Source organism: Canis lupus, chromosome 8, assembly GCF_003254725.2.
Source record: "Canis lupus dingo isolate Sandy chromosome 8, ASM325472v2, whole genome shotgun sequence".
NCBI classification, from domain to species: Eukaryota; Metazoa; Chordata; class Mammalia; order Carnivora; family Canidae; genus Canis; species Canis lupus.
The window spans coordinates 64,834,749-64,847,160 of record NC_064250.1 but is presented as its reverse complement, the minus strand read 5'-3'; the positions used below and the strand labels follow the sequence as shown (position 1 = coordinate 64,847,160).

The following is a 12,412-nucleotide window of genomic DNA, read 5'->3' as shown; positions in this document are numbered from 1 at the left end:
GTTGCTGGGTCCAGCCCTAGGAGACTGGCAACTTTCGCTTCCTGTCTCTTGGAGCTCTCTACCCCGAGATGGGGTGCCAGGTGCCACGTAAGAAGTCCAACTACCCTGGGACCACCTGCTATGAAGAAGCCCGAGCTGGCCTCCTGGAGAGGAAGGGGGACAGAGTCCAGCCAGCATGGGCACCAGATGTCCCAGCAGGGAGCCCTCAGAGCTCCAGTCCCGGCCAGCAGCCGCCTCCCGGGCAGGATGGCCCCAGGTCAGGGCCGTCCAGCTAAGCCCACCCAGCCACAGAACCAGAGAGAGGTAATGACAACTTTTGCCTCAAACCACTAAGTTTAAGGCTGGTTTGTTAGAATAGCAATAGGTAAACACGACCCTGGCTGCAGGAGGCTTTTGCTGGAGATCCTCCTGAAGGAAAGGCTTTTTCTTCTTCAAGCAGAACCTCTTGCAGAAGAATCTGATAAACAGGCAAACAGAGCCTATTAGGGGAAGAGCGAAGATTATGAACATTCTCATTTGTACAATGGGGATCGTGGTTCCCTGAGGAGTCAGATGAGCCCCGTGTGAGGCAGACAACGGATCGAGCTGGCTGTCCCTGTGCTTCTGTCCCCATGTGTCACTGTGTGTGTATGTATGGGTGCTGGGCGGGTGGTCACTGCACCCCAGTTCCGAGTATTCACAGATCCCGAAAATCAGTCAAGGTCTCTGGATTTTGGGTCTGGTCATCCATCACATGGACAATCCTGCTTGGCTGTGCCACCATCCTTCTCTTCCTGCTCGCCCAGTGATCTGGGACATGGTGAAGGCAGTCCGAGGAGCCCCTGGGTCCCTGGACACTTCATGGGGTCAGATGGTGTTCTGAGCACTGAGGATTTTAACCCTCACAACGAATGAAGGGCGGATGGTGCTACCATCACATCCATAAATGGGCAAAGTGGGGTCGGCAAGGCGGAGGGACCTTCCCTGGCAGATCCCAGAGAACTGGGGTTCGAACCCACACATCTGAATTGGGCTCACGCTCCCAGGCGCCCCAGTATATGGCTTGCCGGCAAGTGGCCACAAACTTCCCTTCTTCATTCCTGAGCCTGTTTCCTTGTCTGCAGGATGTGATAACACCCACTTGGTAGCTGCAGTATGGACCAATTAAGACATTCGTGGTGCCTGGGCACGTTTCTCCCTCTCTCTCCATCTTCACTCTTTAAGGCTCAAAGTGGCAAAAAACAAAACAAAACATACTTACGAAAGAAAAATGTATGTTCCTTTTTTTTTCTTTTCTTCCAAAGTCCCACAAGGGAAGGATCATCCTTTTTAAGGGAATCCAACTTGGAGATCTTGATCAGATCACAAACAGAAGTGAACAAGTATGAAGGATGGTGGACCTTCCCCCTTAGCAGTATGGATTCATCAGTTTTTATTTTTATTCCTCCCCCTAAGCTCCACGGTGAGAGGTCCATCTCGAATAGGGAAGGGAGGTAGCCAGAAAGTCCTTCCAAGAAGCCCATCCCATGATTCCCCGGTACTTGTGCGTCCCCATTTCCAAACACCCCTAGGGAGATCCCAGGGTTTCAGAACAGCTCCTGTAATTGAGATTTCTTAGCGCTCATGTCTTGCTGAGCAAATGGCTCAGCTGGCTAGCTGTAGATCAACAGTCTGTATTTCATGAATATTTTTCTTTGGAGGCCTGTACCCATCAACATTTCACTTGCAAAAAAAAAAAAAAAAAACATTTCACTTGCTCAGGAGCATTTGCATTTTAATGTGATTTTTTTTCCCCCATACAACCAGACAGCTGGGTGGGTTTCCCCTTTCTCCTGATATCCAAAAGCTTCATCTCTGCATATGGATCTCTCCAAGTCTGCTTGTGTCCAGGCTGGAAACCCCATCCGTCTGAACGATAGCATTTTTGAAGAAAACTGCTACTGATGTACAGGGAAAAGTCAGGGTTACAATTTCGATCCAATGTTTGTCCAAAACTAACAGGGAAAAATCGTTTTAAATGGATTTTGCTGGAAGGTGTCATCACTGAAAAAATATACAGGATACAGCTTCTGCCTACCTACCCACGTTCCTACCTCCTTTCTCAGTTACTCTCCTACCAACTATACCAGCACCCTCATCTTTTTTGAAGATATCACCCCAGGGCCTTTGCACTTGCTGCCCCCTCTATCAGAATGCGCGTTGCTCCAACTTTTGTGCTGACTTGCTCTCTCGTAGCATTCAGGCTTTGCTCCAATAGTGTCGTATCATCAGAAAAGCCTTGCTGGCCACCCTATGGATAAAGGTCCCCCTCTTCTCACTCTTCATCCACATGCCCTACTTTATTTTCATCAAGGTGCTGATCACAACTCAAAGGTATATTATTTTTTTTCACCACCCCTTCCCACTTTGAAGATAAGCCCATGACAGCAATCCTGTCTTCCGTGGGAGTCTCCACGCCAAGCACACTACAGAGGCAGTAAGTTGTTTTTGAGGGAATGCCTAAGTGCCCATTTTCCAGAAGAGGAAGCTGTGGATCCCTGAGGGCAAGTGATTTGTTCACGATGGCACAGCCAGGAGCCAGAGGTATCAACTCTCGGGTTGTCACGGACCCAAATCGATTGGATTAACCCCTACATTCTACATTTGTGACATTTACTTTTTCTGACTTCATCCAAGCACATTGGCTCTTCTGAGGTCTCCACTACCATCTGCTTGGAGCCTGGTGCCCAGCCCAGCCCTGTGACAGTCCTGCCGCCTGGCTGCCCAGATTTCTGCCCCTGGGGCACCCCGGAGGCTGCTCTGATCCCTGCCTCCTGCAAAGCAGGCTCTCTGGTCAGCGCCAGCACCCGGCAAGTTCTCAGCCCAGCCAAAGAGCGCTTGCTTATTTGTGTGCTAAACACTCGCTTTTTGGAGCAATTTATTGAACCACCTCTTACCATCCCAAACATTATGGCAGAGAACAGAAGAGAGAATCACTAAGTGATCACTGACATAAAGAAAAAGGGAAAAATTCGCTCTTCAAAGACAGGTAAAGAAGGCCAGAAAGAATCACAAGGCACTTTTTTAGCACATGTCCTCATTCCTGTCTAATCGGGCCGTACTTTCCCTCCATGAGCCTCTGTTTGCCCGTCCATAAAATGGGAATTTGGGCCAGGTGGACTCACTCTAAGGGCAAGCACCGTCTTTCCCTTTTGCTACTATCCATGCCAACACTGCAGGCCAGGACCACTCTCCCTCCAAACTACTCACTGCGCCTGGATCCTTAGCCACCTTGTCCTACATGGTAACAGCCCCCATGGATTAAGTGCATACTGCGTCCTTGGCACTATGCCCCTCACCACCTGTCCTGGCTGGCTCATTTACTCCCTGAAACAGCCCTGTGCCTAAAGCAGGGACTGTGCCCTGCACCAGACAAGAAACCCATTTGCCTTATAGTGGCAAGTCCCCTGCTTCCCAGCCTCCCCCCCTCCCACCCAGGTCCATGCCCTGCCTCCTCCCAGGTGCCACCCACAAACACAACGCCTGCTGCTCGCAGAGGCTAAGACTCAGCTGAGAGCAGAAACTAGGTCTTAAGTGCTTCTGCGTCCTCCACACCCCTGGCCCTGAGCAGTCCTGTGCTTGCAGGAAGATTTCCGATACGTTAGCTGAGCAAATGAGAAAAACCAAGGACAAATAACAGCTCCCAGCGAATGTCTCAGTCTCAGATCCTGTGGGATCTGAGGAGCTTCCCGAAGCTGGAGGACTGCTGTTAACACCTTTAAGTGATTTTACGATGTCCTCCTTGCAAGCCGGAATGTTCAAAGGAGGAAGTTCTCAGGGGCAGAAGACGAAGGTAAATGAGCTAGAGTACCTACGTTAATGTTTATTCCATGTTTTTCTGTTTTGCATCTGTCTGGAGTCAGAAACCTGCTCAAATTCTGTATCCAAGGTGGAAGCGCCCTCCCACCCCACCCCGCTCCAGGATCCAGGACTCTTTTGTGGGGAAGTTGTCCCACAGGCAGCCAGTGAGCACACTGGGCTCCCCACATAACATCCCCCACCTGGAGGCTCTCCTGTTCTGCATGGGACAAGCCCACGTCTTTCCTGGGGCGAGCCCTTGGAAAGGACACTGGGCAGGGGAGAAGCAACCATCTCAGGATGGGGCTGCACACCCCCTGACAACCATGAACTCAGATGGGACTCCAGCATACCTCCCACGGGGGCAGTGGAGACAAGTGGATGAGGATTCTGAAACTAGGCCAAGAGGAAATTAGAGAAAAGGTGGGAACCAAGGATCTGTGCCTACATGGGGCAGGGAAAGAGCACCTGGTCTGCTCACTGTCCAGCTGTGTGACTTCGGGCAGATCCCTCCCCCTTTGTGGAGCTCATTGTCTCGTCCCCATCTTTAAATTGGACTGGAGTGGACAGAATGACAATCTCTGGGGTTGCTCCCTACTCCTACATCCCATCATTCAATGGCCTACGTTGGGAAATCTACGTGAGAGTACTAGGGGATCAGAAAGCCAGGCATCTATTGGAGCCACCGGGGTCTGCCAACAGAAATATCTCTTCCTCCTTTGCAGAGACTCTGAGCCAGTGGGTCTCACCTGGTACTGCACAGAGCACACCGCATCTTGGCAACACTCTCTGACCACCCTCCACCTCTCCTGTTGCACGCTGGAGAAAGAGACCTGGGTCTTACTCCTTTCTGCATCCCAGCACATGGCACAGAGGCTGGCATGCCACAGGTACACCATACATGCTGGCTGGCTGGCTGGCTGGCTGGGACTGCGATAGACCTACCAGGATGGCTTAAAACACCCTCTCGGGTAGAGACTGCTACCTGTCCCACCAAATCCACACCCCAGCTTTCCCTGGTACACAGCCAGGCTATATTTCCCATTAGTCCTACAGTTAGATGTGGCTGCATGACTGGTCTTGAGAGAAGAATGTGAGCAAAATGCTTTGGGTGGGCAAGTGGCCAAGTCTCTCTCTTGCCAGAGGGTCCACAACACGATGAAGCCAAAGGTGGGAAGCCAGGTCCCTGCACCTCTGTGCATGGAGGAAGTTGTCCACCAACCAGGGACACCCACCAAGACTATTTATGCATCAGAAATAAACTTCTATTGTGTCAGAATCAGTATCTCTTGGGGTTGTTTCTGATAGTCACTTTGCTTGCTCTAATGAATATATTATTTTGACCCTTTAAAAAATTAAAAAGAAAACCTGTATTTGGTAAGAGGAGGGTGGTTAAAAAACTTAACATAGTTGCCATTTTTCACTTGAAATTGTTGTTTCTGGGGCTTTGTGGATCAAATTGCTTGTCCTCGTACTGACACGCCGGTGTCACACTTATCCCACAGCCTACTATTTGCCGAACGTTCCAGTCTTGGGACACCTGGGTGACTCAGCAGTTGAGCATTTGCCTTTGGTTCAGGGTGTGATCCTGGGGTCCTGAAATCAAGTTCCACATCAAGCCTGCTTCTCCCTGTGCCTATGTCTCTGCTTCTCTGTATGTGTGTCTCATGAATATAATAAAGAAAATATTTTTTTTAAAAGAACATTCCAGTCTTCATATAGTCAGTAAAGCAGATGAATCTGGGCCTATAGTCTACCTAAAACCAGTTAAGTCTTTCAGGCAGAACACAGACACCAAGGGCCTACTAGGTATAAAGCATGGGGATGGATGCCCTAAATTTGCTGTTTTTCTAAACCTCAAAATCAGGCTATATGGTCTGTGAAGCACAGGTCAGAGGTAGCAGAATAGAAAAATTGACAAAGAGTGTCCCAGAAACCTCCAGGATGAATGGATGCCAGAGAAGGGCACTTCGGCATGAAAGATGCAGGCCTGCCCCCAGGGGCACTCAGTGTATTGGTGGGAAGTGTTAGCCATGTTTGAGAAGAAAGTATCCTAGGGCTACTGAGAAGCAGAACTGTCAGGAAAAAAGAAGCAGGTCAGAAACCCAGATTGGGGTTGACCAGATGCACCATTTCTACTGTGTAACCTAGGTCAATGATTCAGTCCTTCGGAGTCTGACTATTTATCGGCCAATGAAGAAACTCAAGAGCCTCTCTTCACTCTGGATGAGCAGGCACACAAGGAAGCAAGTAACAAAGGGAAAGATCGAAATAAACAAACACAAAACTGACCTTAGAGAAGAGGGAAATAATTCATGGCTGAAAAGCAAGCAAACAAAAACACCACTATTTCACTACTTGGTACGTTAACAGCTATAAAACCAAATGAGATTCTAGGAAAAGGAGCAACCAGAGAATAAGAAAAACCTCTTAGAAATGAAAAATACTAGTGCCGAGGCGCCTGGGTGGCTTGATGGTTAAGCGTCTGCCTTCGGCGCAGGGTGTGACTCCTGGGATCGAGACCCACATCAGGCTCCCCAAAGGGAGCCTGCTTCTCCCTCTGCCTATGTGTCTGTCTCTCTCTGTCTCTCTCATGAATGAATAAATAAAATATTAAAAATACTAGTGCCAAAATGTTTTTTGAAGGTAAACAAAAAAGGTGGACTGGAAGACAGTCGACAAAATCTAGAATAAACAGCAAAACAGCGGTGAAATGAGAAGATAGGAGAAAAATGCAGAAGTAAATAGGCCCACTCTGGAAGGCAGAAGACCCAACAAATAAGAGGTTCAGAAATGCACAATAGGAAAAAATGCAGATTTTCATGAGGACTCATCTTCAGATTAATTACACTAAGTATCCAGAAGAGTGGATGAAGACTCCCCTAAAGGGTATCTTCATGTAATAGAAGGCGGCCAAAGATGAAGAAGAATTCCTAAAATCTGCCAGAAAAGGAAAACAGGAAACAGAACATCTACAATGGACCTAGAATCGGACTTCTCAGCAACACAGAAAGTTCCAAAGTCTTCAAAATTTTGAAGGAAAAGTAGATTAGATTTTGAACCTGGAAATCTACCTTCACTGTAAGGATAAGAATACACACACACATTTTCTGACAGCTTATTATCCATGTATCTTTTCTTACGAAGCTCCAACCCAGGGAAACAATAAAGGATGAGCCCAGGATGGCCTCTGCAGAATAGGTGTGTAGAAGAGGTGTACAACTTGGTACAGGAACAAAGACAGTCTTGAGAGGACAACAAATCAAAACCAAAACCACACACACACACACACACACACACACATGCACACCCCAAGGAGGAGCTCAAGAGAACAGGTAGTATAAAAAAAAAGGAGAATATGGTAAAGATAGATAAAGCAAGAAGAAAAAACAAAGGCAATTAAAAATTCCAGGAAACACACACACACACACACACACACACACAATCCCTCTTAATCAACTCATGATCCAAACAGAAACAAAATTAATCAATGGCATGATTTTAAGCAATAGATGGCATGCAAGCAAATAGAATGCATTTGACTCTGTTCCGGGACATTCTGCCTTGAGCAATTCAGGAGCTGAGAAGCTGATGCCTAGAGAAGGAAGTGTAATCCCCAGCATACTGTTTCATGCAGCATTAGACACTTCTGATACAGCAGTAATTAGATCAATGTCACCTACCAGTTTTGATTCCTAGAATCAAGCTCTGGACAAAGCATATGGTAGAAAGTACATGACAAGATGTAAATATAAGCAGCTCCAATGTAACATCAACTCTAATGCTGAAGGTGTGTGATACCAAAGGCAAGAGGAAAGGCAGGAGAAATGGGCACTAATCACCTCTTCCTAGAAAATGAGGAGACAGAAGCACCATGAAAAGGTGATGGAGAAGAACATTTATTTAAAGATTAAAAAGTAGAGACACCAGGGTAACTCAGTCAGTTAAGCATCTGACTTGATTTCTGCTCAGGTCATGATCTCGGGGTTGTGGAATTGAGCCCAACATCTGGCTCTGTGCTCCGTGGGGAGTCTGCTTGAGGCTCTCCCTCTCCCTCTGCTTCTTCCCACCAGGTGTGTGCGCACTCTCTCTCTAAAATAATAAATACAAAAATCTTTAAGAAAAAAAGTAACCGCTAAAAGTACTTTAATAAAAATAAAAACAGGCAGAGGAGGAGTCATGTCTTTCTTTTTCACTTTAGATCAGCCACAGCTACCTGAAGGTGACAAATTCACTACCTGGGTGGGAGTCGTGGCTCATGCGAAAACTGAAAAAGGAACACGTTGTGGATTACATGAATTTAGAAGAGTAATATCCGCAGGACTCGAAATACAGCAGATATTTTATTGTGCCTACCCCTGCCTCACGATATGCAAATACTGACTAAAAAAGAACTTTAAGTGTTCAGTAAAAAGATCTGCCACACAGAGCACTTTGAAGAAACCTATGCAAAAGTGAACCCGAATCTGGACGTAAAGTATGACAACTATTTTAGGGACAGCTAAACTGAGCAAGGCAATTTGCACTGGGTTAACAAGTGGCCCAAAAAATGAGCAGGTGTGTGTCTTGGAGGGGGGGACTTCAGTGAGGAAGGCTTCCCACGGAGAGCCTGGGAGGACACTCTGCTCTTCGCATGCTCCCAATCTTTGCAAACTGTAGATCCCTCTACTGCTGCATTATATCCACACAACAGAATATTATCATTATTATTATTTACAAATAGAAAACAAGTCTCTACCTTTTGGGGAGCCCGGGTACCTTTTAAAAACGACTTGCAAGCAAGTTCAAACTGCTACTCCACCGCCCACATTATAATGCCCAGGATAGCAAATGATGCATGCAGAGGCTTTCTCTCTGCTTCCATGGAAAGAGAAACAATGGAGGCTCAGAACGGAGGCCAGAGGATGTGATGCAGCTCCTGGCTTGACTCTGGCCCACCCCAGACCGTTCCCTAAAGTCCCAGCTTTATTCTGAGCCAAAGAGGGTAGGGGGCACCTTGTGCCAGAAGGTGGGGCTACAATGAATCCTGCTGCCTAAGATTCCATCTGGGGCAGGTCCAGAGTAAGGCCTGATGCTTCCCCAATTAGCTGGAGCAGCCTGATGTCTATTTCTGGGCTTCTGCCTTAGTTTCCCCCATGAAGCCCAGATACAGAGGCCCTGACACTGTGCCTGGCTCATCCAGTGCCCTCTCTCCAGGACACCAGCCTCTCGGAGCGCCCTTTCTCCCACTGCTGGCCACAGCACTGTTCAGGTTGGCAAGGGAAGCAGCTGGGTGTGCAGCAGGATCCGCATGGGTGTGGAGCCAGAGAAATGACAGCTGAATACCGTCTCTGCCACTTACTGGCTGTGTGACCTTAGGAACATTTCTTAACCTCACGGAGCTCTGGCCTTCTCAAGGATTCATTAATTTACTTAGCAAATACTTTACGAAGCACCTATCTGGGAACAGGTACCTGCTAGGTGTACAAAGCCCTGACAGTCCCTCGTAAGGATTCTCAATCATTGGTAAATGCAGAAATTTACCAATGCCCTCACTTTGAAGAAATGTGAGGTTTAGGGAACCATGACCCTGGGGCTGGGACCTGAGACTTGGGACCTAGTATTGTGATACATGTCGAACCACCCCATGAAAGCACACCGTCTTGGTGACTTGACCATCCAACTGCCTGGATCCTGGCTGGCGTCATCCTACGACAGCTCCCCACCCTAATCCCTACATGCACGCATGCACACACATGGGCACACGTGTGCACTTTGCTGGAACTAAACTCTCTGGACATGGAGCGAGACTGGCGGTCCCAGTACTCCTCCCACCAAAGCAAAGCTGCAAGTGACTCTGTCTCTCTAGCCCCAGGCTTAGTGTCCCGCCTCCTGCAGGCCGGTGCTAAATCCCAGCGTGTCTTCCCTGGCATGCCCTTCCCAGTTAAGACACAGGGCTTTTGTGGATAAAGGTGTGGCATGTATATATACAAGGGACTACTACTCAGCCATCAAAAAACAACAACAACAACAACAACAACAACAACAATAGAAATTTTGCCATTTGCAATGACATGGATGGAACTAGAGGATATGATGCTAAGGGAATTAAGTCAAGCAGAGAAAAGACAATTATATTTCACTCCTGCGTGAAATTTAGAGACAAAAGAGGATCATAGGGGAAAGGAGGGGAATATAAAACAAGATGAACTCAGACAAGGAGATGAACCAGAAGGAGATAAAGAGACCCTTAATCATAGGAAACAAAATCATAGGAAACAGAGGGTCGCTGGAGGGGAGGGGGTGGAGGGATGGGGTAACTGGGTCATGGGCATTAAGGAGGAAACGTGAGATGATGAGCACTGGGTGTTGTTATATACTACGGATAAATCACTGGCTTCTACCTCTGAAACCAGTAAAACATTATATGCTAATTAACTAAATTTAAATAAAATTTTTTAAAAAGACACAGCTGTGGGGATCCCTGGGTGGCTCAGCGGTTGAGCGCATGCCTTCAGCCCAGGGTGTGATCCTGGAGTCCTAGGATCGAGTCCCGCACTGGAGTCCCTGCATGGAGCCTGCTTCTCCCTCTGCCTGTGTCTCTGCCTCTGTCTCTCTGTGTCTCTCATGAATAAATAAAATCTTAAAAAAAAAAAAAAAAGACACAGCTGTTCTTCATGCCTGGACCACACTCTTTCAAGTGGCTGATTGCTACGCCTCAAGACCCAGCTCCAAGGTCCCCTCCCCAGGAGGCCTTGTCTGACCATCGCCTGCTTTCTGCGCTCCTTGCACTTACCTGGTTGCCAGCATTTGCCACAAATCTTTAGAGACGCTGCTGTCTGACCTGACTCCCAAGAGCGGGACAGCCTGACTGATCCATCTCTGGGCCTCAGCTCCAACCAGTGCCAGCAGAGAGGAGGCCCTCGGCAGAGCTGTGCATGGTTGAACAGCCCACCTAATGGGGATGCCACCTGCACCCCACTCCGAGAGCACCCCTTCTGAAGGAAAGGATACCTCGGAGTCTGGGTCCTCTGGCCGCCCTATGCCCTAACTACATCTATACCTGGCCGCAATGCCAATGCCAGCTGAGGCTCGCTGAGGGGGCTGGAAGCTCGTCTCTGAGGATGTCTCGAAGCTCTGCAATGGTGCAAAGAGAAGCAGGTCAGTTGTGAGAGGCTTGTTCTTTCAGGCACGGCCTTAGGGATTTTTTTTTTTTTTCTTTAATGTAAAAAACGAATAGTCTAGAGATCCACAGCTCAGCACCTGCAGAAGGTCACTGGCTTGATTCCAAATCTCCTCTCTCGGTCGACTGGGAACCGTTTACGCCAAAAAAAAAAAGAATGTTTCGATGAGCACGACTGCTGCCAGTGGCCCACAGGCCCTGTCCTCTCTGCCTCGCACCCATGCCTCATGGTGCTGGGGTGCTGCCCTTCTGCTGCCCTGGGCCCAGCGGGGCAGGACTTGGTCTAATGCGTCTCATTCACTTAGGGGCCCCGACCCCTTGTTCAGATGGGGCTTCTTAACAGGAACCTTATTCCCAAGCAGAGGACACAATGACAAAGATGGCACTGGTTTTACCAAAAGGAGACCCACTGCCCTCAAACACCCTCAACATAGGTCAAAATGAGCCTGGCACACAGGGCATCTGTGTGCCAGGCACTGTGCTCGACCCACCACATGGCATCAGGCCCACAAGACTGCTCCTTGAGCCATTTTTTTTTTGGATAATGAGCCAGGCCCAGCAAGGCGGGACATGCACCCAGTGGTGAAGCCGACAAGGCCAGCCCTGGTAGCAGTCCTTACCCTGGGTGTGGTGTCATTGTGGAGCTTTTAGAAGTACTGGTGCCCAGGTCCCAGCTGACACCAGCTGAACCATAATGTGCAGTGTGGTGTTGAGGAGAATTTGCATTTTTCAGATGCTCCCAGAATCCCAGCACTTGAGCATGATGCCTCAGGCAAGAAGAGGGTCTTCTAATCTTAACTACACACCTACTATGCACCAGACACTCTGCTGGCAGCCGGGGGGGGTGGGGGTGGCATATGTGTGGTGAGTATCGTGGCCTTTCCAAACCAATTTCTGCCCTCAGAGCTTGAGAAATGAAGGCCCCATGTGGGATGAGAGAAGACCTGCACCCTGAGAGCTATAGGGAGTTCCTGGGGGATGGCCCCCTCCCTGAAGGCCCTAAGGAACTTCCAATTCTTCTTGGCAGCAAAAATCTCCTTAAAGGACTAGAGAGGGGAGCCTGGGTGGCTTAGTGGTTGAGCGTCTGCCTTCAGCTGAGGGTATGATCCCAGGGTCCTGGGACCGAGTCCTGCATTGGGCTCCCCGCACAGGGAGCCTGCTTCTCCTCTGCCTGTGTCTCTGCCTCTGTGTGTCTCTCATGAATAAATAAATAAATCTTTAAAAAAAATTAAAAAATAAAATAAAATAAAAAGTAGGGGGGGGCAGGCAGATGGAATCTTCAGGTCTGCTGACCCTATGCCCATCCAGGGTGCTCTAGACTCCTGTCTCCTGTGACCCCAAATCCCCATGCCCCCAAATCCAAACTTCCCAGGGCGGCTTTGGTGCTGCCCACAGGACAGACTGTCCCTGCCCAAGCTCCCACGCAGCCTCCAC

The 12,412-nt window shown here is 48.6% G+C and overlaps 2 long non-coding RNA genes across 3 annotated transcripts in view; both read right to left on the bottom strand.

The window, feature by feature from the left end:
* Positions 1-12,412, bottom strand: part of LOC118355493 (uncharacterized) — a 48,044-nt gene that overhangs the window by 17,412 nt on the left and 18,220 nt on the right. The gene's annotated exons all lie outside the window — the stretch shown is intronic.
* Positions 7,694-11,046, bottom strand: LOC125755611 (uncharacterized). Its single transcript, XR_007412534.1, has 2 exons — positions 10,859-11,046; positions 7,694-7,908 (listed from the first exon to the last, which is right to left on the bottom strand). It is a non-coding gene; the product is annotated as an uncharacterized LOC125755611 (long non-coding RNA).